The following is a 25,657-nucleotide window of genomic DNA, read 5'->3' on the forward strand; positions in this document are numbered from 1 at the left end:
CTGGATGAGCTGCCCTTGGGTGTTGAGGTGTGTGCAGGCTGGTCTGTAGGTGTGTCTGGGATAGGCAGAGGAACAGGGGAGTGGGACTGGGTGGAGGAAGTTGGAGGAGGGAGGCAGGAGACAGGGACAATGGCTGCCGTCAGTGCTGAGGCCAGAGCGTTGAACGATCGCAGATGGGCAGCCTGACCCGAATGAATGCCCTCCAGGTATGCATTGCTCCGGTGCACCTCCCTTTCTACCCCCTGGATGGCATTCAAAAGGGTAGACTGCCCAACAATGAGCGTCCTGAGGAGGTCAACGACCTCCTCACTGAGGGCAGCAGGGGTAACTGGGGCAGGGCCTGAGGTGCCTGGGGCGAAGGAGATGCCCGCCTTCATGTGCGAGCGGGCACGGTCCTATCGCAGAGGGTCTGCTGGGAGGGCGGAGCTGGTGCGCTGGGTGGCGGCTGTACCTGTTGTTGCGGTGGGCACGGATGTTGCCGCCACCACAAGGGAGCTCCCTTCCGAGGACTTGTCTGTGTCGCTGATGTCTCCACGTGTCCCCGTTGTGGATCTCCCCTCGCCCTCCGTCTCACTGGTGAACTCCGAGTCGGTTGCATGGCCCTCCAGGGCCATGTGAGATGCAGCTCCCTCGTGCTCCGATGCCACTTCTCCTCCACCTGATGATGCTAATGCACACATGACCAGGAAGAGCAGCAAAAAAGGGGAGGGGAATGAAGACATGTTGAGTGCATCCATTGGCAACACAGTTGGCAGAGAGGACAGACACAGAAGCCCCCTGCACCACGCCGTGCACTTGGGGTACACGACTCAATCATTGGGACTTGGCCTACAAGCCTATGGATGACAACTGCACACATAGGTGACACAGGGCCATGGATAGCTGTACTTGGCACCCTACAGAGGTGGGGGGAAGGGGCACAGGGCCATGCCTTACGGAGGGGCCCAGCCTACAGAAATCGCCCTGGCCTAGGGATACCCACAGCCCTCCTCCCCCACCCAGACACCTCCACTGCGCGCTAAGATAGCAGAATGTGCTGGTACTCACCCCCTTGTGTCTGCTGTGATGTCCTCACGCGCCCATCCAAATCTGGGTAGGCCACCGTCAGGATCCAAGACATCAGGGGGGTCAATTGACGAGTGCCACCCCTCCTACGTTGGGAGGCCATCCCCAGCAGAGCCTCCACGGTCTTCCTGCTCCCACGGCGGATGTCCTCCCACCTCTTGCGGCAGTGGGTGCCCGTCTGTTGTTGACCCCCAGGGTCCGGACGTCCTTGGCGATGGCACGCCAAATGACGATTTTCTGATGGGCGCTGACCTATGTGACATGTACAGGGGGAGAAATAACATTATTATAATTTTCTGCATGCTCGATGTGGGTGGCCCCCCATCCCCACCCTTGCCATGTGGCACATGCTCTCATCCGTCGTTTGATGCATGCCTCAATCGCTCCCCTCCCCACCATCTTTCATCCACCCGACTCAACACAGGCATTGCCCCCAAAGCATGCTCCCAGTTTACTTACCTGTTGGTCTGGAGGACCGTAGAGTAGCGCATACTGGGGGAGGACCCCATCCACGAGTTTCTCCAATTCTTCAGAAGTGAAGGCAGGGGCCCTTTCCCCAGTCGCAGCAGCCATTGTCCCTTCCAAACCGAGGTCACAGCAGCACTTGCAGTATAGGTCCTCTCCTGTGGATGATCAGGTCTCGAGTGATTAAGCAGATAGAAAATGGCGGTCACGTCCGCGGCGGTGCGTACCGCGGCGGTGCGTCCCGCGACCGCCGGCGCACTTCGTCATTGGCTCCTGAAACGCATAGGGTTCAATGTTAACCAATGCGGCTTTGCGCTGCGGTCTTCGACCGCCTACCGCCACGGTGTGCCACGCCAGCGAATTGACCTCACATCCCATTGTCGCACTTCACAGGTCAGGCAGCCGCCATTTCAAGGGCCCACATGGCTTAATTTCTACTGTGTCACACATGCCTACGCCTTGCATCGACACTCATACAAGCCATTCAATGCATAGAGAATCGTGTACTGTGCAAGCTGTGGGAACTTACCTGTTGGTTGATTGACTCTGTGCTCGCTGTTGTCCTTCCTAGGCAGCGTCCGCTGGGACTTGCGAGGAGATGGAGGAATGTTCCCGTGTACAGACCACTGGTGGACCTGTCGACAATGGAGGAACGACATGTCATTCTGACATACAGGCTTGACCGAGCCACTATACATGAACTGTGTGCCCAGCTGGAGGGAGACCTGATGTCACCCATCCGCCAACCCACAGGGATCCCCCCTCTAGTGCAGGTGCTGTCAGTACTCCATTTCTTAGCAAGTGGGTCATTTCAAACAACAGTGGCCATTTCATCAGGGATGTCTCAGCCTATGTTTTCCAAGGTGTTGTCCAGAGTGTTGTCTGCCCTGCTCAAACACATGCGGAGATACATCGTTTTCCCTGAGGTGGGGGATTTGCCTACAGGGAAGGGTGATTTCTATGCCCTTGGATATATTCCCAAAATCATTGGTGCCATTGATGGGACACATGTGGCTTTGGTACCCCCCAGTGAAAGTGAACAGGTGTACAGGAACAGAAAAAGTTTTCATTCCATGAATGTCCAGGTGGTCTGTTTGGCTGACCAGTACATCTCCCATGTAAATGCCAAGTTCCCTGGGTCAGTGCATGACGCGTACATCATGCGAAATAGCAGCATCCCTTATGTGATGGAACAACTACAGAGACACTGTGTGTGGCTAATTGGTGACTCAGGTTACCCCAACCTGTCGTGGTTACTGACCCCATTGAGGAATCCCAGGACAAGGGCAGAGGAACGCTACAATGAGGCCCATGGGCGAACTAGGAGGATTATAGAAAGAACCTTCGGCCTCCTGAAGGCCAGGTTTAGCTGTGTGACAGTGGTATGTTGTCATCACAATGTAACTGGTCATTTTGGCACGTTTATGTCTAATACATATTTTCAAAAATACAGGCAGACTCCAGATTATTTGTGTGCAATAAGTGTGTTTATTAAAGTGCTCTATTTTGGGACATGGTTGAAAATCGGTGATGGGTGATGGTGGAGGAATGTCCATGGCAGAGTCCAGATTCTCAGTCTCACAGGTGCATTGTCCAGATGCCTGTGGAAGGTGGAGCAGGGGCAGTTTAAGGTTGGACAGGGTGACAATGTGGGACAGTGGGATGACATCAGGGGGTATCCTTTCCTGGCGGGGGTCTTGGCATCCTACTCTGTCTTCTTCCTAGATCTCAGGCACCTCTTGTGGGGTGGTTCTTCTTCTGCAGGAGGTGGGGTTCTGGTGGCCGGTTGTTCCTGTGTCGGGGCCTCCTGTCCACTAGCGCCGGCGGAGGTGGTAGCCTGTTCCTGGTCCATGCTAGTGACAGGGGCCCTTTGTGGTGCCACATGGTCCCGCAATGTGGTGACAATCTGGTTGAGAGCCACAACGATGGTGCCCATTGAGGAACTAATGTTTCTCAGTTCTTCCCTGAAACCCATAAACTGTTCCTCCTGCAGTACATGGATCTCCTGGAACCTGGCCAGGACCGTCGCCATCGTCTCCTGGGAGCGGTGGTATGCTCCCATGATGGAGGTGAGAGCCTAGTGGAGAGTGGGTTCCCTGGGCCTGTCCCCCCCCTGTCGCACAGCAGCCCTCCCAGTTCCCCTGTTTCCCTGGGCCTCTGTCCCCTGGACCGTGTGCCCACTACCACTGCCCCCAGGTCCCTGTTGTTGTTGGGGTGGTGGGTTAACCTGGGTGCCCTGTAGTGGTGGACACACCGCTGATTGACGTGTCCTGGAGACAGAGGCATGGGCCTGCTGGGTGGGTGCTGTGCTGGTGTTCCCAGAGGGGGGTAGGTCTGCTGTAGCCTGTGGCTGTCTGAGGGGAACCGACTGTCCCGAGGTCCCCGATGGGCCGGGCTGGTCATCTGGGTCCAGGGAGACAGAGCTGCTGTCATCACTGGGGGCCTCTTCTGGGGGTGGGATGGACATTTCTGGACCCTCCTGGGCGGTGTGGTGGCGTTCGGGTCCTGCAGGGGTATAAGAGTATGGTTATTGCTTCTGTGTGTGCCATAGCGTGCAATGGGTGGGTGCCCGTGTACCCCAGTGCTGGCATTCCTTTGTGGGGGCTGTTGTGACGGCGGTTTGTGGGGGAGATGGGTATGTGCAGAGGGCATGCTTAGGTGAAGGCTGTCAATGGTTTGTGGTGGCATGCAGGGTTTGGTGTTGGGATGGGTGGGTTGTGAAGGTGAGACATTAGCAATGAGGATGTGTGATGGTGGTGGGGGGAGGGTGGGGGTATGAGTTGGCATGCTGGTGGGGTGGGGGGGATGAAGTAGTGAAGATGAGACTTACCAAAGTCCATTCCTCTGCCTACTCCTGCGAGGCCCTCAGGATGCAGGATGTTCAAGACCTGTTCCTCCCATGTTGTAAATTCTGGGGGTTGAGGTTGGGGTCCGCCGCCAGTCCGCTGCACCTCGATGGTGTGCCTGGATACCATGGAACGCACCTTCCCCCGTAGGTCGTTCCACCGCTTCCTGATGTCGTCCCGATTTCGTGGATGTTGTCCCACAGCGTTGACCCTGTCCACTATTCTTTGCCATAGCTCCATCTTCCTGGCAATGGTGGTGTGCTGCACCTGTGTCCAGAAGAGCTGGGGCTCTACCCGAACTATTTCCTCCACCATGACCCTGAGTTCTGCTTCTGAGAACCTGGGGTGTCTTTGGGGTGCCATGGGGTGGTGTGGATGAGGTGTGGGGTGGTGTTTGCGGTGATGAGTGTGGTGAGTGTAGTGGTGTGTGGTGTTTTGTGCGTGGTTGTTGTGTGGGTGATGGTGTAGTGTGCCTCTGTGTGATGGTGTTCTCTATTCTGTGCTGTCTCTCTCTGGGCTTCTTCTCTGGTTTGTGGTCGTAGGGGTTTGTGGGTGATGTGGGTGTGTGTTTTATAGTTAATTGGGTGTGTGGGAGTGTTGTGTGTATGTGTCTCAGGTGTGTGTATTTCAAATTGTCCAATGTGGCTGTGTTTTGGAGCTGTATGTGTATTTTGAGCGTGGCGGTGTGTACCGCCAATGGAATACCGCGGTTGAAAGACCGCCGCGTGGATTCGTGGGTCGTAATGGCATGGGCGTTTTTCTGTTGGCGTGACGGTGGAGGTTTGGTCTTCGCCAGTTTAACGCTGGCCGCTGGTGTGGCGGACTTTTGTTGATGTCGGCTTTTTGGCGGTTTGCCTCTTGAGGGTCAGAATGACCGTGGCGGTTTACCGCGACCGCGGCGGTGTTGTGGCGGCCTTCTGACCGGCGGTATGCGCCTTTTACCGCCGAGGTCAGAATGACCCCCTATGACTCTAAGCCTAGTCATTCTGAAAACATGAACAACCTAAGAATTAGGCTTAAAATGACTAAGTTTCAAGATGGCCGGATACCTGTAAGGGAATCAAGATGGATTAAATGAAACTTTCAAATTCAAGCACTTTCCTTTACACGAGAACCAGGAAAACATTCTGAATAAGTTCTAAACCAGTCATATGAATCCTTTTTTGAGAATGCATATTAGGACCATGCAATATTGCATCTAGAAACTCTGGCCTTTTGCGTTCTCTTGAAATGTTTCAACACAAATTGCTCACATTGCAGATTTTCATATATATAGTAAACACCATAAAAGGATTGTGCACCATGAATAACACAGTATGGATTCAGGAAACAAATCACACAATTTGTCAACTCGAATACTACCTAATAAATGTCTTAGAATAGTGCCATACAATGAACAACATGAATTAAGCTCGAGGAGAGAATCGCACGTCTTGCCGATTCGTAAGCCACGATGTACATGCCAAGAAATAACAGCGCGCAATGAATAACAAGATTAAAGCACCATGAAACGAATTGCGCGTCTTGCCGATTCTTAAGCCACCATGTAAATGTCAAGAAATCGGAGCGCGCAATGAATAACAAAGTTAAATCATCATGAAACGAATCGCACGTCTTGCCGATTCGTAAGCCACCATATAAATGTCAAGAAATGGTAGCGCGCACTGAATAACAAGATTAAATCAACATGAAATGAATTGCGCCTCTTGCCGATTCGTAAGCCACCATATAAATGTCAAGAAATGGTAGCGCGCAAAGTAATCTGTTAATCATTAAAGAATTAGGCCAAGAATATGAAAGTTCTCGATAACGGCGTCGGGAGGCCAGCCCAACCACCGTCTTACCGCCCAGAACAAGGATCACCAATGTAGAATGAAGGGGAGACGCCTGGAAGATAAAATAGACCACTGGGACAGGAGCTCAGGAAGTAGCTGCTGCTCTGCACCGGGACCTCTGAATAGTGAGCACTTGGAGCTGGGCTGGCTCCCTTTTATAGAGTCTTGGCCCAGCCCACAACCACACTCAGGCACGCTGCAGGGAAAGTCTCTGGAAGGCCCTGGAATGGGATCACTCCCTAACACACTCTGAAAGCCTGCAGCAATACATTGCAAATGAACAGTATTTGTAAACACATTAAAAATAAGTCTTCAGGATTCAACTCTGCAATGCAAAAGGTTAAACAACAACATATCAGCACAATGCATAAATTGCGTTGTTTTGAGAGTGCTGGGTTTTTGCATTCTCGTCGCCAATAGAGCGCGCATTGCCCTGGTGTTGACACTTCTACTACCATGTAGATGGCGTTGATGCATGTTGACAACCTCACTAGGGTTGAACTGCAAAGGCTTTGCAGGGGGAGGATGCAGAATGTGAGTAAGAAAGCTTTCAAGGTGGACTTACAGGTAACCCTCTGAGCTGATGAGGAGGTCAAGAGGCTGCAAACAACAACAGAGGAGGAGAACCCTGAGCTGCAAGATGCCCAGGAACGGACAGGGAGCAGTGTATCTGCAAGTGGCTTGTTGCAGATGGAGTTGGACATCAACACGTTTGAGAGCTACAGCATGTCTGAGCTGGAGGAAGTTGTGAAGTGAGAGAGAACTGAAAATCCCCAAGGGTTATCCAAAGTTGGAGTGTCAGATAGCCCTTACAGCCTGGGAGGAGGTCTGCACAATATACGATGCCCACAGGGATAGTCTGAGGAGGACTAATTCGCCACCCTGGTTATATTTGACTGCAGTGCCCTGGATATATTTGACCCCAGTCAACCAACAACCCAATTTCTCACAATAATAAAGTTATTTCAAATATTTAGAGGAACTAATACTCCTTAAAGTTGAAAACATCTGATGCATCAAACCTTCAATGTAAAGACATGAAGAATTATATTTAGTCTACTCAGCACCAGCAGTCTGTAATTGTAGTTTCCACCAGAAATATGAGAACATGTGTTTTTACCCTGTATTAGAGAGGATCCCAACTAATTTTCTTTCTTTGGCTGCCTAAGCATATTTTCTGCCATTTTTGTATAGATTATTGATAAAGACTAGCGCAGGCTATTGATGGAACCATTTACACATTGTATTTTTTAAGATGTTTTATTTACAGGTTACATTATCCACTTATCTGTATATCTCGATCACTTGACTTTATTTGCTTTGACACATTTTGATGGATGCAAATGAACTAATGTTGTTAAATATACACAATTATCCTTGAAGATCGTTTTTGCCTAACAATTTCTTCATTTCTGTAAAAGTGCTAATTTTAAGCTTCTTTTCTTATGTTTATGTTTTTTAGGTGCAGCTCTGCATTCCGGTTTCTTCTTCCCACTGCTTAACATTCTCTGTAACAAAATTTATACTATCCACCCAGGCCCCCTTTCACCTGCTTTCCACATCATACAGACTTCCCTTTCCAGCTCACACACTTGTCCCACTCTGTCGTAAATGTCTCTTACCACTAAATGGGTACTAAAAGGCATCTATACTTGTATTGCAGTGATCCCCTTCAATTGCTTGGGTAGGGTACCTCTGCACCTGCTGCACTGCTAATAGCTACAGCCCTAGCTACAGATTCCTCTGCTTCTCAAAGGACACTCTCTCAATAAACGTTTAGCTTTCTGACTATTTCTCTCCCCTCTCTATTTCCTTTAAGCTTTACCTAATTCTATGGTCAGCTTCTGTTGATCTAAGTGATCCTTCAACATAATCTGATGACCCTCAAGTATGTCCTGGCTCTGAATGTAGCTCTGCACCACGTATTCCAACTGAGAGACCTTGGGGAAGACATACCGAACTTCAGTTGAAAACAGCCAAATATTTTCAGGAGTGCTGGGCCTGCCCCTTTTTGCAGGGTTATCCCCAAACATTATGCCTTCTTGTCCTGTTCTGACCTGTTTTTGTTGGCTTTAGTACTCAGGGCACGTTACCACTGCTACCCAGTACTAAAGTGCATATGGTCTCTGTCTAAAATAAATTGGCGATTGGTTTCTCCATGATGGGCATATTTAATTTACCAGTTAGTCCCTAGTATAGTGTATCAGGTATCCTGAGGACCTGTAAAGCAAATGCTACTAGTGGGCCTGCAGCACGGATTGTGCCACTCACATGAGTAGCCCTTTAAACATTGCTCCAGCCTGCAATTGCAGTATGTGTGGGTGCAGTTTTAAACTGCCATTTCGACCTGGCTAGTGCACCCACTTGCCAGATCCAAACCTTCCCTTTTATTACCTTTAAGTCACCCATAAGCTAGGCACAAGGCAGCCCATGGGCAGGGTACAGTGTAAATAAAGGATAGGACATGTACTGGTGTATTTCACATATCCTGATAATGAAATTCTGCTAATTTTGTAAACATGGGGATTGCCTTGAAATATATTTTAAGTGTAATTTATAATTGGGAGCAGATAGAGATGTGGAGGTTGGGATCTCTGAAATCACAATTTAAAAATACAAATTTTGGTGAAGTTGGTTTTTGAATTGTAAGTTTGAAAATGCCACTTTTAGAAAGTGGGCATTTTCTTGCTTAACCATTCCGTGCCTCTGCCTGGGTCAGGATGACAGTTGGCCTGTGTGTGCATTCAGTCTAGACAGTCACAGAAAGGGAGGTGTGCCCTGCATATCCTGATGGCCCATCACCGAGCTAATGCTTCCTTCCTGAACTAGAGTGGTGCGAGGAGCTGACACATGCACCTGACTGGTGCTGTGCCTGCCTTCACAGAAAGCTGGCTCCAATCCCCCCCTGGAGTGTGTCTGGGGCCAAGACAGGGAAAGGTGAGGTCTTGTGCATTACAAAGTCTTCTCTTTGAAGTTTGCCTACTTCAAAGACAGAAATGGGTATAAGTACTGGATCTCTGACACCACATAGTTAGAACACTTCTGGGATGAGAACACTCTGCCAGGAAGAAGAGCTGGATGCTGCAGTAGGGATTGCCATTCTGCCTACTGATTTGCTGTGCTGGCCTGCTACTTGCTGCTTCTGTCCTCGGAGTGAAAGGGCTGGACTTGGCTTTCTACATCCTGCTTTCCAAGGTTCTCTAAGGGCTTGAACTGAGCTTGCCTCTTGTTAAGAATTCTCAGGGCCTTCAAAGACTTCACCTGCCAGCACTTGGGCTCTCCTGCTGAGGATCCTGGCTTGCCAAGTGGTGCCAGTGGTGGTTCCTCTATAGGCACATGGGAGCATTGACGCCCTGCTGGGAGGCCCAACATGCAGAGAGGCTTGTTACTAAACTAAAACATACCTCCTCTGTCACTTGTTTTTCCACTGGGGTGGGGCTACAGTGCTCTCGTTGTTGGATGACTAGGATCAGCTGAGGTTATGGAAACTGGACTGTACATGACATATTGGCCAGTGCTTTCACCATGGCCAGCCTGACATGCGCAGTTCAGACTTCCAGAACAATACTATGTGGGAGCTGTAGTAGCAAACACAGACCCATCAGTCTCTGATAAAGCATTGTGCTTGCTTGATCCAGCCAATACTGGCACTGCTCTTATGCTGTTTAGTATTTTGGGCAGCATGAGAGCAGGGTTTAAATTGGCTGGGAAGCTTCAAACATATACTAGCATTAATCTTGTTTGCAGCCAGATATGATGACGAGGGACTAAAGGTGCTATGGTAAAATACGTTTTCATTATTACTCCATGGATGGTAAATGCTCTTAAAATAGACTGCACCTGACCACCTCTCCATTACGAATTCCGTTTTGCATTTGTATCCAGAAGAAAAAAAGCAGAGATTGGAACCCACGCCGCTCTCTGAATCTGCGCCGCTGCCTGCATCAGAGCAGTGGTCCCTGCTGAGTGCAACCACTGTGACCTGCAAAACAGGTGTGACACTGCCGCATCGCTTCCGAAGCCCTATCACAGTGTGAGCCCTGAGTGCTGTGTCACCGATGTCAGTGACACCGGACTCTGCTGCAGCACCTGTGGCCCCGTGGTGTGATCGTGACACTGCAAAGTTGACACTTCGCAATTTGAACTGCTGGATTCATCTACCCTGCCTTGTCATAAGTAACCAGCACCTCACCACTGACCCCACTTTACCTCCCCTGCAACCATAAGGAACTGACGCCTCACCTCCCCTGCCCAGCAGTAAGGAACCAACAACACCTCACATCCCCAGTAGCAGTAAGTGACTGACACTGCACTAGCTCCAGCAATACCTCACATCACTGACCCTGTGCAATGTCTTTGTTTCCTCATCATTTTCCAAGGTACTGTACCCGGGATCCTTGTGACTCAGCAACCAGCCAGCAGTCCCTCACAAGTGGCGTCGGACTGTTGAAAGTGACTCTGTCAAGATGCTGTGATAGCCTCAGTTGGAGCTTTTGTGTTTCTAAGAACTATGCTAGGATGTAATCTTTGGAAATGTTTCTTTACTTGTGCATGTTCGATTTTTGTCATTTTAGCCTTGTTTTACTCATTTAAATATCGGCTATGTTTCGACACTGTTGTGGAGTACCTTTATAGTGTTTTCACTGTGTTACTGTGTGCGTGTGTACAAATACTTCACACATTGACTCTGAGATAACCCTGACTGCCAAGGGTGTGAACTGGGGTTATTTTAGCTATGGAGTCTCCCCCCTGGTAAACTTACAATTAAAATGCAGTTTTGTGAATTCCAAACAAACATAAATTTACACAAAGTGTAAGTTTACCTTTGTGAATCAGGCCCTTAGACTTCAGGTCTAAATTTAGGGCCCGATTCACAAAGGTAAATTTAGACATCTGGTCTAAACTTAGACCAAACGTTTAAGTTTACAACTTTGGAAATTCACAAAGGGCTTTTACGAGTACTATATTTAGGTCCGAACTAGGGCCCTTTTATGAGAGAGTAGCCTAAACCCAGAGGGTGCAGAGTCAGATTATTATAGCATAACAAAATAGAAAGTTGGTATTAATATGCTAGAGGAACAGCACTTCAATTCACTGAGCAACAGTTTATTTAACACCAAACAACAACATAACATTCTTGGAACTGTTCTCTAGGTTGTGAGGTTTAAGTGAATATTTTCCCATGATCTGTCGTACTTTTTGGAAAAAAACACATGTTCGTGTTTCTTTACTCATGGTTTCTGGTCCTTTATCTTTTTTAACATTCTGTCTTTTTTATTTGGACTATTACCAATCCAACTCTAAAATGCAGAATACCCCTTATATTTAAACCTGTGTTTAATAAAATATAATACAAATAAATATAAATGAAATGTTACCTGTTTGGGGTATTATATGTCCCTTGGCAGCATAACTTTTTTTTATCTTCTTGTGACAGCTATGTGTAAAGGACAATCATCTTTCCTATATTTGTGCGCAGAGTGTATGTGTAATCACTGGGCTTGTCAGAACTCTCAGGCACGACCACCTAAGTGGTTCAACATGATAGAGTGGTTTCAGTACAAGTGGGTTTCTCTTGTGCACTTTTGTAGTTTCATGAGGATTATGCCTTCTGAGTCACTACATAGGCATTTGAATTATCATTCCGCTCCAAGTCGTTCAAATATATAAAGCCAAGTGGAGCAATCTGTAAGACACTTTCCCAAGATATATTGGTAGCTGTGGGCCTTATTGACAAAAGTAACTTACACTTTTGAGTAAGTTTATACTTCTGAATAAGTCTACTACTTTTTAATATTCACAAACTGTACTTTTGTAGTAACTTACTCGTTTGTTGTAAGTTACACTTTTGTATGAAATCCAGCACTACATATAGTCAACCACTGGTACTGTAACAACCTCCCATAGCAAATGATGGAGATATGGCTTAAAATAGAAACCCATAGGAAATAATGTTGAATTGAGTATTTAAAATAGTAAAAAATATGCTTGCTTTTTACTTTCCTCTGAACAGTAGCCCTGTTTTTCCACTTGATGCTTCATATTTTGCCTTATATTGCAATGGATTTCTGCAAATTTAATTAGTTAATGTGGGAAAACTGGGCTGATTGCAGAAGCCCCTAGCTTTTTGCCCCCTTTTTTCACCTATGCTGGTGTTTTTCTGACTGTGACGGTGCCCTGGGCACTGCTACTATTCCCAGGGCCTGTGATCAGATTAACCCCTTGGGTGCCGTGGACATAATGGTTACATCCTTGGCTGCACCGCTCGGGTGTCCCGAGAACATAACCGTTCTGTCCTGCACCCGGTCCGTGGGGGAAAGCATTAGAGCTCCCCCATGGGCCTCCCACCCCCCTCCCCTGGGCAAGGATGGAAGGGAAATCGCTTCCCCTTCCACCCCTGACCCCCCCAAAGTGATGTCTGATAATGTCAGTGAGCGATCGCGCGCTGACCTCATCAGAGGTTGCCTCCATCACTCTGGAAGCATGGCTTCCAGCGCGATCTGGGGTCAGGGGAGGTCAGGGAGGCATGAAAAGGAAAGGAAAGGCTTTTCCTTTACTTTTCATGTCTCTCTGAGCATTCCTGTAGCACGATCGCTATGCGATCGTGCTGCAGGAATGTCCACTAGACACCAGGGATTTTGTTGACCATAGGTAAACAAGGAAGGGGAGCAGCCCTTTGGCAAGGGTCACTCCCCAAGGGGGGCAATTTATTATAAGGCCATTTCTTTACCCCGTGGGGGCAGATCGGCCTATGTTAGTAAGGCCCATCTGCCCCCAATGGGGGCAGAAACCTCTAGGCACCCGGGATTTTTTTTTTTTCATACATGGGGAGCGACCCCTTAGGCAAGTGTCACTCCCCTGGGAGGCAAATTTATTTTAGGCTTTAGATCAGCCTATTTTTAAGAGGCCAGTCTGCCCCGAAATGGGGCAGAAAACACTAGACACCAAGGATTTATTTTTTTACGTGACAATTGCACGCAAGGGGAGCGACCCCTTAGGAAAGGGTTGTTCCCCTGGGGGGCAACTTTAATTTTTGCAGTTTCTGCCTCGCTTGGGGGCAGATCAGCGTATTTTAATTATGCCGATTTGCCCCCAAGTGGGGAAGAAACCACTAGGCACCAGGGGCTTTTATTTTTTAATATTTTACAGATGGGGAGCGACCCCTTAGGCAAGGGTCGCTCCCCTGGGAGGCAATTTTATTTTAGGCCATTTCTGCCCATCTTGGGGGGAGAGTGGCCTATTTTTCTTAAGCCAATCTGTCCCAAAGGGGAGCAGAAACTACTAGACACCAGGGATTTTTTTTTGCACCAATTTCACCCAAGGGGAGCAACTCCTTAGGCAAGAGTCTCTCCTCTCAGGAGCAAATTTATTTTAGGCCATTTCTGCTCCCTGGGGGGGGAGAGGCAGATCGGCCTATTTTAATTAGGCCAAAACCATCAGACACCAGGGATTTTTTTATTTTCTTTATTTTGTACAGATGGAGAGCGGCCCCTTAGGTAAGGGTCACTCCCCTGGGGGGCAAATTTATCAGATCGGCCTATTTCTATTAGCCCCTTGGGGGCAGATTGGTCTATTTTTATGAGGCCTATCTTCCCCCAAGGGGGACAGAAAGCCCACTAGACACCAGGGAAGAATTTGTTTTAAAAAAAAGAGGGTGGGGGTATGGCCTTGCCCCCACCCCAAATAAATGGGGACTAAGTTGTTCGGCCCACTGGTGGGCAGATGGGGTAATTACCCCCGATCCACTCCCCGGGGGGGGGGACAGAAAACCTACTAGATGCCAGGAAATATAAAAAATAAAAAAAATAGTGGGGTGGTGGCTACCAAACATTATGGGCATGGTTATGCCCCCACCCCAACTGAAGGAGGTAACAGTCTTTTCACCTCTCCCCCCACACACTAAAAGATCTTATCCCAACGGCAAGCAAGAGGACATTTGTTTATTTGGGGTTTTGATTATACATTTAGTCCATGAGAGCTTGGCTAACTCTCAAAATCGTCCCACTTGGAATTGTGAGGACTACACTTTTTTGACTTTGGGATGCCATGTAGAAAAATCTACGAGACCTAGACACATCTGAAAACTAAACATCTGGGTGAGCCCAGAGTGGTGTGCTTCACATGCACCCCACACCATTTTCTTACCCACAATACCTTGCAAACCTCCAACTTTGCTTGAAATCACACATTTTCCCCACATTTTTGTGATGGAAGCTTCTGGAATCTGCAGAAATCCACAAAATTCCTAACACCCAGCATTGTTACATCCACACCAATAAAAATTCTGCCCCATTTCTCATCCTAAAAATGTTTTTTTTTCAAACTGTCCTTTTGGACCCGCTTTGGTTCCCTCTCAATTTCAACATGTTTTCGGCTCTTCCCTGTTATAGGCTCTTGGCCCACCTACACAAGTGAGGAATCATTTTTATTGTGAAACTGAGAGGAACATTGGGTGGTAGGAAATTTCTGTTGGTGCAGTGATCCCACACAGAAATGTGGGGAAAATGTGATTTTTTAGCTAAATTTGAGGTTTGCTGAGGATTCTGGGTAAGAAGACACTGGGGGATCCATGCAAGTCACACCTCCCTAGACTCCCTTGGGTGTCTAGTTTTCAGAAATGTCTGGGTTTGGTAGGTTTCCCTAGATGGCTGCTGAGCCCATGACTAAAAACGCAGGTGCCCCCCATGCAAAAACAGGTAGTTTTTTAATTGATCATTTTGATTTGTCCACGTAGTGTTTTGGGGCATTTCCTGTTGCGGACACTAGGCCTACCCACACAAGTGAGGTACCATTTTCATAGGGAGATGTGGGGGAATGCTGGGTAGAAGGATGTTTGTGGCTCCTCTCAGATTCCAGTACTTTCAATCACCGAAATTTGAGGTTTGCAAAGGATTCTGGGTAACAGAACCTGGTGAGAGTGCCACATGTTATCCCATCCTGGGTTCCCCTAGGTGCCTAGTTTTAAAAAATGCACAGGTTTGGTATGTTTTCCTAGGTGCCGGCTGAGCTAGAGGATAAAATCCACAGCTAGGCACTTTTCTAAAAAACACGAAATGCTCAAGTTTGGTTGGTTTCCCTGGGTGCCGCTGAGCTATAGACCCAAATCCATAGCTAGGCACTTTCCAAAAAACACATCAGATTTAAATGAAAAAATGTGATTTGTCCGTGTTGCGTTTCCTGTCACAAGCATTATGCCCACCCACACACGTGAGGTACCATTTCTATTGGAAGACTTGGGGGAACACAGAATAGAAGAAGAAGTGTTATTGCCCCTTGTCTTTCTCTACATCTTTTCCTTCCAAATGTAAGACAGTGTGTAAAAAGGACGTCTATTTGGGAAATGCCCTGTAATTCACATGCTAGTATGGGGACCCCGGAATTTAGAGATGTCCAAATATTCTCTGCTACTCAACACCTTACCCATTTTGGAAATACAAAGGTTTCCTTGATACCTATGTTTCCCTCTTTATATGTCACCAAATGAATTACTGTATTCACAGTATACAATGAAAACCCATTGCAAGGTGCAGCTCATTTATTGGCTCTGGGTACCTAGGTTGCTTGAGGAACCTACAAGCCCTATATATCCCTGCAATCAGAAAAGTCCAGTAGACATAATGTATGTTGCTTTAAAAAATCTGCCACAGCTGGGAAAGGTTATAGAAGAAAACGTTGACAGAAATGCCTCTTTTTTTCACCTCAATTTCAATATTGTTTTATTTTAGCTGTTATTTTATGTAGGAAAACCTTGAAGGATCTACACAAATGACCCCTTGCTGAATTCAGAATTTTGTCAACGTTTTAGAAATGTTTAGCTGTCTGGGATCCAGCACTCGTTTCTGTAACTAACTGGAAGGAGGCTGAAAGCAAAACAATGTAAAAACGGGGTATGTCCCAGTAAAATGCCAAAATTGTATTGAAAAATGTGGTTTTCTGATTTAAGTCTGCCTGTTCCTGAAAGCTGGGCAGATGGTGATTTTAGCACCACAAACCCTCTGTTGATGCCATTTTCAGGGAAAAAAACATGCTTTCTTCTGCAGCCCTTTTTAACCATTTTGTAATGAAATTTTAGCCTTTTCTTAATGACATTTCAGCTGAATTTTGGCTAATTTCTTGGTCTCCTCCAGGGGAACCCACAGACTCTGGGTACCTCTATAATCCCTAGAATGTGGGAAAAAAGGCTGAAAATTTGTCATGGGTAGATTATGTGGACAAAAGGTTATGGTGGCCTAAGCAGGAACTACCCCGAATAGACAAGAAATGGCTTGGCACAGGAGGGGGAAAAGGTCTAACAGCGCAGGGGATAAAATCATTATGCAAATTAAGCTAATTATAATTGGCTGTGTCAACCTACCTGTAAGTCCCTAGTGTACGGTAGGGCATGTAGCTTTAGGGAACCCAGCATAGATAGTGCACCCATAGGTGCAGTGCTATGGTGCCCCAGGTCATTTTAAAGGATGGCTTGCTTTTCTGGCTGCTTTTAAGTTAACCCCAAATTTGACTTTGGAATCAAAGGTACTTCCAAAGACTTAAACTACCTTATTTTTATATATGTCACTCCTAAGGTGTGCCCTATGTGCCTCAAGGGTTGAGTGCAGTGTAACTATAAGTAGGAACTTTATAAAATATGTTTTATAAGCCCTGGTGAGGGACAAATAGCTAAATTCATGTTTCCTCATTCTAGTGAATGGGCTCCATAGGCTAACAAAGGGAGACTTTGGTGGTCATTACAACCCTGGCGGACGGTGTTAAAGGTGCGGTAATACCGCAAACAGGCCGGTGGACAAAAAAAGGGAATTACGACCCTGGCGGAAACCGCCAAATAAGACAGCCACTTTAACACACCGCCCGCCATGGTGGTACAGACAAACAGCGCGGCGGACACCGCCAACAGACAGGCAGGAGACAATGTACCGCCCACACTATCACAACACACCAATCCGCCACCTTTTCCAGGGCGGATTCACAGTGGATAAAAACACAGCGGAAACAGCTTTTGCTATGGGAAAACGCTCACCTCAACACATCCCACGAGGACACCATGGAGCCGGAACTACAAATACTCCCTGCCCTTGTATTCCTGCTCATCTACGACCAACAGCGACGTAGGCGCAGAAGATACCAGTGAGTACTGCACCTACGACACGGGGAGGGGGAGGCAAAAGTTAGGGGGACACCCACCAAACACCCCCATCCCCACCCTCGCATTAGACAACATACACACCAATGCAGTCACAAAAATCACAGTAACAACCCACAATCCCCCCGGAAGAATGCAAAGACAAAGCGAATTGCGGTCAAACTTTGTATTGTGCCAATATACTACTCATACAAAAATATACTGATATATATCACGAAATCTGTCAAAATTAAATATACAATACAAGAAGTAGTGCAGATATGTACACAACAATGTCCGTGCTCAAACAGTCCAAAAATGCATGGGCGAGGCCCACAATAGATACCTGACCAAAATCCGAGAGAACACTGCCGGGGCATCAGATAGAAACAATACAGGCACCTCAGGGGGAAGGGAAGGGGGGGCACCTCAGCCAGATGAATGCGAAGCCAGATCCACGTCGGGGCTACATGCCCATGTATGCCATCCTGGGGAGTGCAAAGCCACAGTCTCTCAAGTCTCTACAGTGGGTGGCTTGCCCACTGTACCATCCTGGGGAGTGCAAAGCCACAGTCTCTCAAGTCTCTACAGTGGGTGGCTTGCCCACTGTACATTCCTGGGGAGTGCAAAGCCACAGTCTCTCAAGTCTCTACAGTGGGTGGGTTGCCCACTGAGCCATCCTGGGGAGTGCAAAGACACATCTTCGCAAGTAGATGCAGCTCTCTACTGGTACTGGGTGGGACTGGTGCCCAGACTGGATGATTCTCCCCGTGAAAGTACATGTCCTGTCACTGTCCCAGCTGCACATGGGAGAACGATGCCTTATGTGCCGGACTATTCATACCAACACGGTCTTTGCCCTGTTCAGCGGTCTTCACCATGGCGGTCTTTGCTCTGTTCAGCGGTCTTCAACATGGCGGTCTTTGCTCTGTTCAGCGGTCTTCACCATGGCAGTCTTTGGCCTGTTCAGCGGTCTTCACCATGGCAGTCTTTGGCCTGTTCAGCGGTCTTCACCATGGCAGTCTTTGGCCTGTTCAGCGGTGCTTTGCCATGGCGGTCTTTGCCCTGTTCAGCGGTCTTCACCATGGCGGTCTTTGCTCTGTTCAGCGGTCTTCCCCATGGCAGTCTTTGCTCTGTTCAGCGGTCTTCACCATGGCAGTCTTTGGCCTGTTCAGCGGTGCTTTGCCTTGGCGGTCTTTGCCCTGTTCAGCGGTCTTCACCATGGCGGTCTTTGCTCTGTTCAGCGGTCTTCACCATGGCAGTCTTTGCTCTGTTCAGCGGTCTTCACCATGGCAGTCTTTGGCCTGTTCAGCGGTGCTTTGCCATGGCGGTCTTTGCCCTGTTCAGCGGTCTTCACCATGGCGGTCTTTACTCTGTTCAGCGGTCTTCACCATGGCGGTCTTTGCTCTGTTCAGAGGTCTTCACCATGGCAGTCTTTGGCCTGTTCAGCAGTGCTTTGCCATGGTGGTCTTTGCCCTGTTCAGCGGTCTTCACCATGGCGGTCTTTGCTCTGTTCAGCGGTCTTCACCATGGCAGTCTTTGGCCTGTTCAGCGGTGCTTTGCCATGGCGGTCTTTGCTCTGTTCAGCGGTCTTCACCATGGCAGTGTTTGCTCTGTTCAGCGGTCTTCACCATGGCAGTCTTTGGCCTGTTCAGCGGTGCTTTGCCATGGCGGTCTTTGCCCTGTTCAGCGGTCTTCACCATGGCGGTCTTTGCCCTGTTCAGCGGTCTTCACCATGGCGGTCTTTGCTCTGTTCAGCGGTCTTCACCATGGCAGTCTTTGCTCTGTTCAGCGGTCTTCACCATGGCAGTCTTTGGCCTGTTCAGCGGTGCTTTGCCGTGGCGGTCTTTGCCCTGTTCAGCGGTCTTCACCATGGCGGTCTTTGCTCTGTTCAGCGGTCTTCACCATGGCAGTCTTTGCTCTGTTCAGCGGTCTTCACCATGGCAGTCTTTGGCCTGTTCAGCGGTGCTTTGCCATGGCGGTCTTTGCCCTGTTCAGCGGTCTTCACCATGGCGGTCTTTACTCTGTTCAGAGGTCTTCACCATGGCAGTCTTTGCTCTGTTCAGAGGTCTTCACCATGGCAGTCTTTGGCCTGTTCAGCAGTGCTTTGCCATGATGGTCTTTGCCCTGTTCAGCGGTCTTCACCATGGCGGTCTTTGCTCTGTTCAGCGGTCTTCACCATGGCAGTCTTTGGCCTGTTCAGCGGTGCTTTGCCATGGCGGTCTTTGCTCTGTTCAGCGGTCTTCACCATGGCAGTGTTTGCTCTGTTCAGCGGTCTTCACCATGGCAGTCTTTGGCCTGTTCAGCGGTGCTTTGCCATGGCGGTCTTTGCCCTGTTCAGCGGTCTTCACCATGGCGGTCTTTGCTCTGTTCAGCGGTCTTCACCATGGCAGTCTTTGCTCTGTTCAGCGGTCTTCACCATGGCAGTCTTTGGCCTGTTCAGTGGTGCTTTGCCGTGGCGGTCTTTGCCCTGTTCAGCGGTCTTCACCATGGCGGTCTTTGCTCTGTTCACCGGTCTTCACCATGGCGGTCTTTGCTCTGTTCAGCGGTCTTCACCATGGCAGTCTTTGGCCTGTTCAGCGGTGCTTTGCCATGGCGGTTCTGGTACGGACATTGGTGTGTGGCATGACGAACCCCACACTGGACAGTGGTGTGTGGAATGACGATCTCCACACTGGACATTGGTGTGTGGCATGACGATCTCCACACTGGACATTGGTGTGTGGCATGACGAACTCCACACTGGACATTGGTGTGTGGCATGATGATCTCCACACTGGACATTGGTGTGTGGCATGACGAACTCCACACTGGACGATGGTGTGTGGTTTGACGTTCCATCATTGCCCAGCGGGGCTGTGGGATCCTGGACCCTCCTGGGCTGTGACTCCGGTGGTGGCGGTGGTCTCTGGACCAGTAACGATACTTGAGCCCTCCTGGGCTGTGACTCTGGCGGTGGTCTCTGGACCAGTAACGATACTTGAGCCCTCCTGGGCTGTGACTCTGGCGGTGGTCTCTGGACCAGTAACGATACTTGAGCCCTCCTGGGCTGTGACTCTGGCGGTGGTCTCTGGACCAGTGACAATATTTGGGCCCTCCTGGGCAATGACTTTGGCGGTGGTCTCTGGACCAGTAATGATACTTGAGCCCTCCTGGGCAATGAGTCTGGCGGTGGTCTCCTGACCAGTAACGATACTTGGGCCCTCCTGGGCAATGACTCCGGCGGTGGTCTCCTGACCAGTGACGATACTTGGGCCCTCCTGGGCAATGACTCCGGCGGTGGTCTCCTGACCAGTGACGATACTTGGGCCCTCCTGGGCTGTGACTCTGGCGGTGGTCTCTGGACCAGTAACGACGGTGCTGGCAGTTGTGTCAGGACCGCCGGAAATGATGGCGCACTTCTCCGCCGTGACACTCACAACAGGTTGGGGAGACTTCCTCTGGACCTTCCCCACCTTCTTTGGAGTTACAGCTGACTCACCAATCGCCTTGGATCCCATTTCACTTTTTGTCCCACCAGGAGTCTTGACACAGTCCCGTCGTCCACTCTCCAATTTCAGAGCCTTTACAGGGGGTGGGCTGGCAGTGCCTTGGCTCCGGGTCCTACTGCCTGCCCTGGTGGACGGGGCACTCCAAAAACCTGGAACACGCACCACTGGTACTGGAGGCTTTATGGCTGAGGCGCTACGACGGGACTGATGAATTGGAGGGGGGGTGGGGGCAAAAAGGTCAATTTGACATAGGGACAGTGTCTGACGTACACTGGGATGGGTAGCTGGAGGGGCTCTGGGAGTGGAGGAAGAGGAGGTGGTTGTAGGAGGTGTCACTTTAGCTGTTTTGGGTGCAGGTGCAGGAACTGGAGGCTGTCGTGAGGTGGATGGATGTTGGGTGAGTGATTGCCGGCGTTTGGGTACTTTGGTAGGGGGCGTCACAGACACACTGGGAGAGGACACAGGGGACGTGTATATGGCAGTGGAGGTGGTGAGTGCAGGTGAGCGGCTTGTGGTGCTGGATGTCCTGGTGCGAGTCCTAGTGCCTGTAGATGTGGTGCATGCAGGTGTGTGTGTAGACGACACTGGGAGGGAGGAGGGAGAAGAGGAGGAGGGGGACACAGTGGAGACAGTGGATGTTGCTGTATCTGTATGGGTGTGATGCTTGTGTGAGTGCCTGTGGTGTGTGTGGTGCCTATGTTTGCTTGAGCTACTTGTGTGTGTTGACTTGTGTGCATGCTGGTCTGTAGGTGTGCTTGGGATGGGCTGGGGTACAGGGGATTGGGTCTGGGTGGAGGAAGTTGGAGGGGGGAGGCTGGACACAGGGACAATGGCTGCCATCAGTGCTGAGGCCAGAGATTGCAGGGTTCGCTGAAGGACAGCCTGACCAGAATGAATGCCTTCCAGGAATGCATTACCGTGTTTCAACTCTCGTTCTACACCCTGGATGGCATTCACAATGGTAGACTGCCCAACAGTGAGTGACCTGAGGAGGTCAATGGCCTCCTCACTGAGGGCAGCAGGGGTGACTGGGGCAGGGCCTGAGGTGCCTGGGGCGAAGGTGATGCCCACCCTCCTGGGTGAACGGGCACGGGGCGAACGCTGAGGGGCTGCTGGGAGGGCGGTGCTGGTAGGGGAGGTGGCGGCTGTACCTGTAGAAGTGGGGCGCACAGATGGTGCCGCCACCACAGGGGAGCTCCCATCGGCGGACGAGTCCGTGTCGCTGGTTGGTGATCCTGTGGCCGACGTGAAGCTCCCCTCGCCCCCTGTCCCACTGGTGAATTCAGAGTCTGTGGTGTGGCCCTCCATGGCCATGTGGGATGCAGCTCCCTCATGCTCCGGTGCCACTGTACCTCCGCCTGTTGATGCTGATGTACAGAAGGACAGGGAGAGCAGAAAAAGGGGGGAGACAGAAGAAACAGAGTTTTAGTGCATGGCATACCGCTACCGTTGGCGGACAAGACAGACGCAGCAGCCCTATGCATTACGCTGTGCTCCTGCCCTCTGCACATGCTATTTCTGGGATATGGCCTACATGGCAATGGTAGAAATCTGCCCACATGGATGGCAAAGGGGCAACTATACATCAATTTGCCTTTTTTTTTAGCTGGGGTAGAGTGCCACATGGCCTACATAACGGAGGGGCCTTGCCTACCTAACTCGCCCTGGGCTAGGGACACCCACAGCCCACCACCCCCACCCAGACAGCTCCACTGCACGCAAAGTCCATAGGATGAGGTTGTACTCACCCCCTTGTGTCTGCTGTGATGTCCTTAAGCGCCCATCCAACTCTGGGTAGGCCACCGCCAGGATCCGGAACATCAGGGGGGTCATGGTGCGACGGGCACCGCTCCCACGTTGGAAGGCCATCCCCAGCTGAGCCTCCGCCGTCTTCTTGCTGCAGCGGCGAATGTCCTCCCATCTCTTCCGGCAGTGGGTGCCCCGTCTCTGGTGGGCCCCCAGGGTCCGGACTTCCTTGGCGATGGCACGCCAAATGTCCCTCTTCTGGTGGGCGCTGACTTACATGACATGCACAAGGAAAGAGGAACAGTCATTACCTACTGCACCGTCATTGTAATTGGCCCCCTCCCAACTCTATCCCTGTGGCCCATTCATCCCCATGCATGACTGTTCTATGTACTCTGCCCCCTTCCCTCATCCACCCAGCCCTCTCCACCCAGGCATAGCCCATACAACGTGCTCCCTGTGTACTAACCTGTTCGTCTGGAGGACCGTAGAGTAGCGTATACTGGGGGAGGACCCCATCCACAAGTTTCTCCAACTCCTGTGCAGTGAAGGCAGGGGCCCTTTCCCCAGACACAGCAGCCATCGTCGCTTCCAGACAGAGGTCACAGCAGCACTAGCAGTGTAGGTCCTCACCTGTCGAAGGTCAGGTATCTAGTGATTGAAGAGATAGAAAATGGTGGTGACGTCCGCGGCGGTGCGCATCATCACCGCCAGCGCACCTGTTCATTGGCTCCTGGGACCCATAGGGTCCAATGTTAACCAATGCAGCATTGCGCCACGCTCTACGACCGCTTACCGCGACGGTGTCCAACGCCAGCGCAGTTACCCCACAATTCCATTGTCCCAGTTTAGAGGTCAGACAGCCGCCATTTCAGGGGCCCACATGGCTTCAATTACTACTGCGTCACACATACCGAGGCCTACACTCAAAACCTTTCACGGATGGGTTAATTGTCTGGTGTAGTCTTGTGTGTGACTGTGGGTACATACCTGGAGGAATGCTGACAGTTTCTTCGCTGTTGTCCTTCTTAGGCACCGTCAGTTGGGACATATTGGAAGATGGCGGAATCCGCCGGTGTACCGACCGCTGGTGGACCTGTTGACAATGGAAGAGCGACATGTCATCGTGACCTACCGGTTTGACCGTGCCACAATCCAGGAACTATGTACCCAGTTGGAGCCAGACCTGATGTCACCAATCCGCCATCCGACTGGAATGCCCCCTGACGTGCAGGTGCTGTCATTGCTCCATTTCCTTGCAAGTGGGTCTTTTCAGACAACAGTGGCCATGGCATCAGGGATGTCCCAGCCTATGTTTTCCAACGTGTTGTCCAGAGTGTTGTCTGCCCTGCTGAAACACGTAAGGAGATACATCATTTTCCCTGAGGTGGCGGATTTGCCTACAGTGAAAGGTGACTTCTATGCCCTTGGACATATCCCCAACGTCATAGGTGCCACTGATGGGACCCATGTAGCTCTGGTCCCCCCCCCCGCAGGAATGAACAGGTGTACAGGAACAGGAAGAGTTATCATTTGATGAATGTCCAGATGGTCTGTTTGGCAGACCAGTACATCTCGCAGGTAAATGCAATGTTCCCTGGCTCAGTGCATGATACCTACATCCTGCGGAATAGCAGCATCCCTGATATGATGGGTGAACTCCAGAGACACCGTGTATGGCTATTGGGGGACTCTGGTTACCCCAACCTGTCATGGCTACTGACCCCAGTGAGGAATCCCAGGACCAGGGCAGAGGAACGGTACAATGAGGCCCATGGGCGGACTAGGAGGGTGATCGAGCGGACCTTCGGCCTCCTGAAGGCCAGGTTCAGGTGCCTCCATATGACATGTGGGTCCCTATTCTACTCACCGAAGAAGGTGTGCGACATCATCATCGCCTGCTCCATGCTCCATAACTTGGCATTGCAACGCCAGGTGCCTTTTCTGCAGGAGGATGATCCAGATGACGGTGTTGTTGCAGCGGGTGAGCCTGTGGAGCCTGTGGACAGTGATGAGGATGAAGCTGATGAAGATGAAAACGACAACAGGGGGTCAGTCATACAGCAATATTTTCAGTGAGACACAGGTGAGTACATTTTCATGTTTCACATAATATTAAATTTCACACGTCTACCTCTATCCTGTACCTACATTTCACTCCCTATTTGTTAACTGAGTTGTCCCCTTCCATTTCAGTTTCAGTAATGTGGTAACCTACGTGTCAACAGCTTGCACCCTTGAAAGGCTTGTGATGTGTGACATTGGTATGTTGGCCTTCCAATGGGTAACCTTTTTTAACACTGTAATTGACAATACAAAGTTCACAATCATTGACTGACTCCAATATTATTAAGGTTTCAAGGGTGTTTATTTAAGTGCATAAAAATGTAGGGGGGTTGTGAAATGGGGATAGGTCATGGTGGAAGAATGTCCATGGCAGAGTCCAGTCTATTAGTCTCACAGGTACTTTGCACATCTGGCCATTGAAAGTGGAGCTGGGGCAGTTCCAATGTGGACAGGGTAACAAAGTGGGACAGTGGGGAGACAATCAGGGTAGTCTTATTTCCTGGCGGGGGTCTTGCCAGCTTGCTCTGTCCTGTTCCTGGATCTCAGGGACCGCTTTTGTGGTGGTTCTCCATCTGCAGGGGGTGGGGTGCTGGTGTGTTGGTCCTGTGGCGGGGCGTCCTGTCCACTAGCGCCAGCGGAGGTGGTGGTCAGTTCGTCGTCCTGGCTAGTGTCAGGGGCCCCTTGGAGTGCCACGGTGTCCCTCAAGGTCTTTTGAATGTCCGTCAGCACCCCTACGATGGTGCCCAGGGCGGAGTCTATGGTCCTGAGCTCCTCCCTGAACCCCAAATACTGCTCCTCCTGCAGATGCAGGGTCTCCTGCAACTTGTCCAGGACCGTTGCCATTGTCTCCTGGGAGTGGTGGTATGCTCCCATGATGGAGGAGAGGGCCTCGTTGAGAGTAGGTTCCCTTGGCCTGTCCTCCTTCTGTCGCACAGCAGCCCTCCCAGTTCCCCTATGTTCCTGTGCCTCCGTCCCCTGGACCGTGTGCCCACTACCACTGCCCCCAGGTCCCTGTTGTTGTTG

This window comes from Pleurodeles waltl, chromosome 4_1 (assembly GCF_031143425.1).
Source record: "Pleurodeles waltl isolate 20211129_DDA chromosome 4_1, aPleWal1.hap1.20221129, whole genome shotgun sequence".
In the NCBI taxonomy this organism is placed as follows: Eukaryota; Metazoa; Chordata; class Amphibia; order Caudata; family Salamandridae; genus Pleurodeles; species Pleurodeles waltl.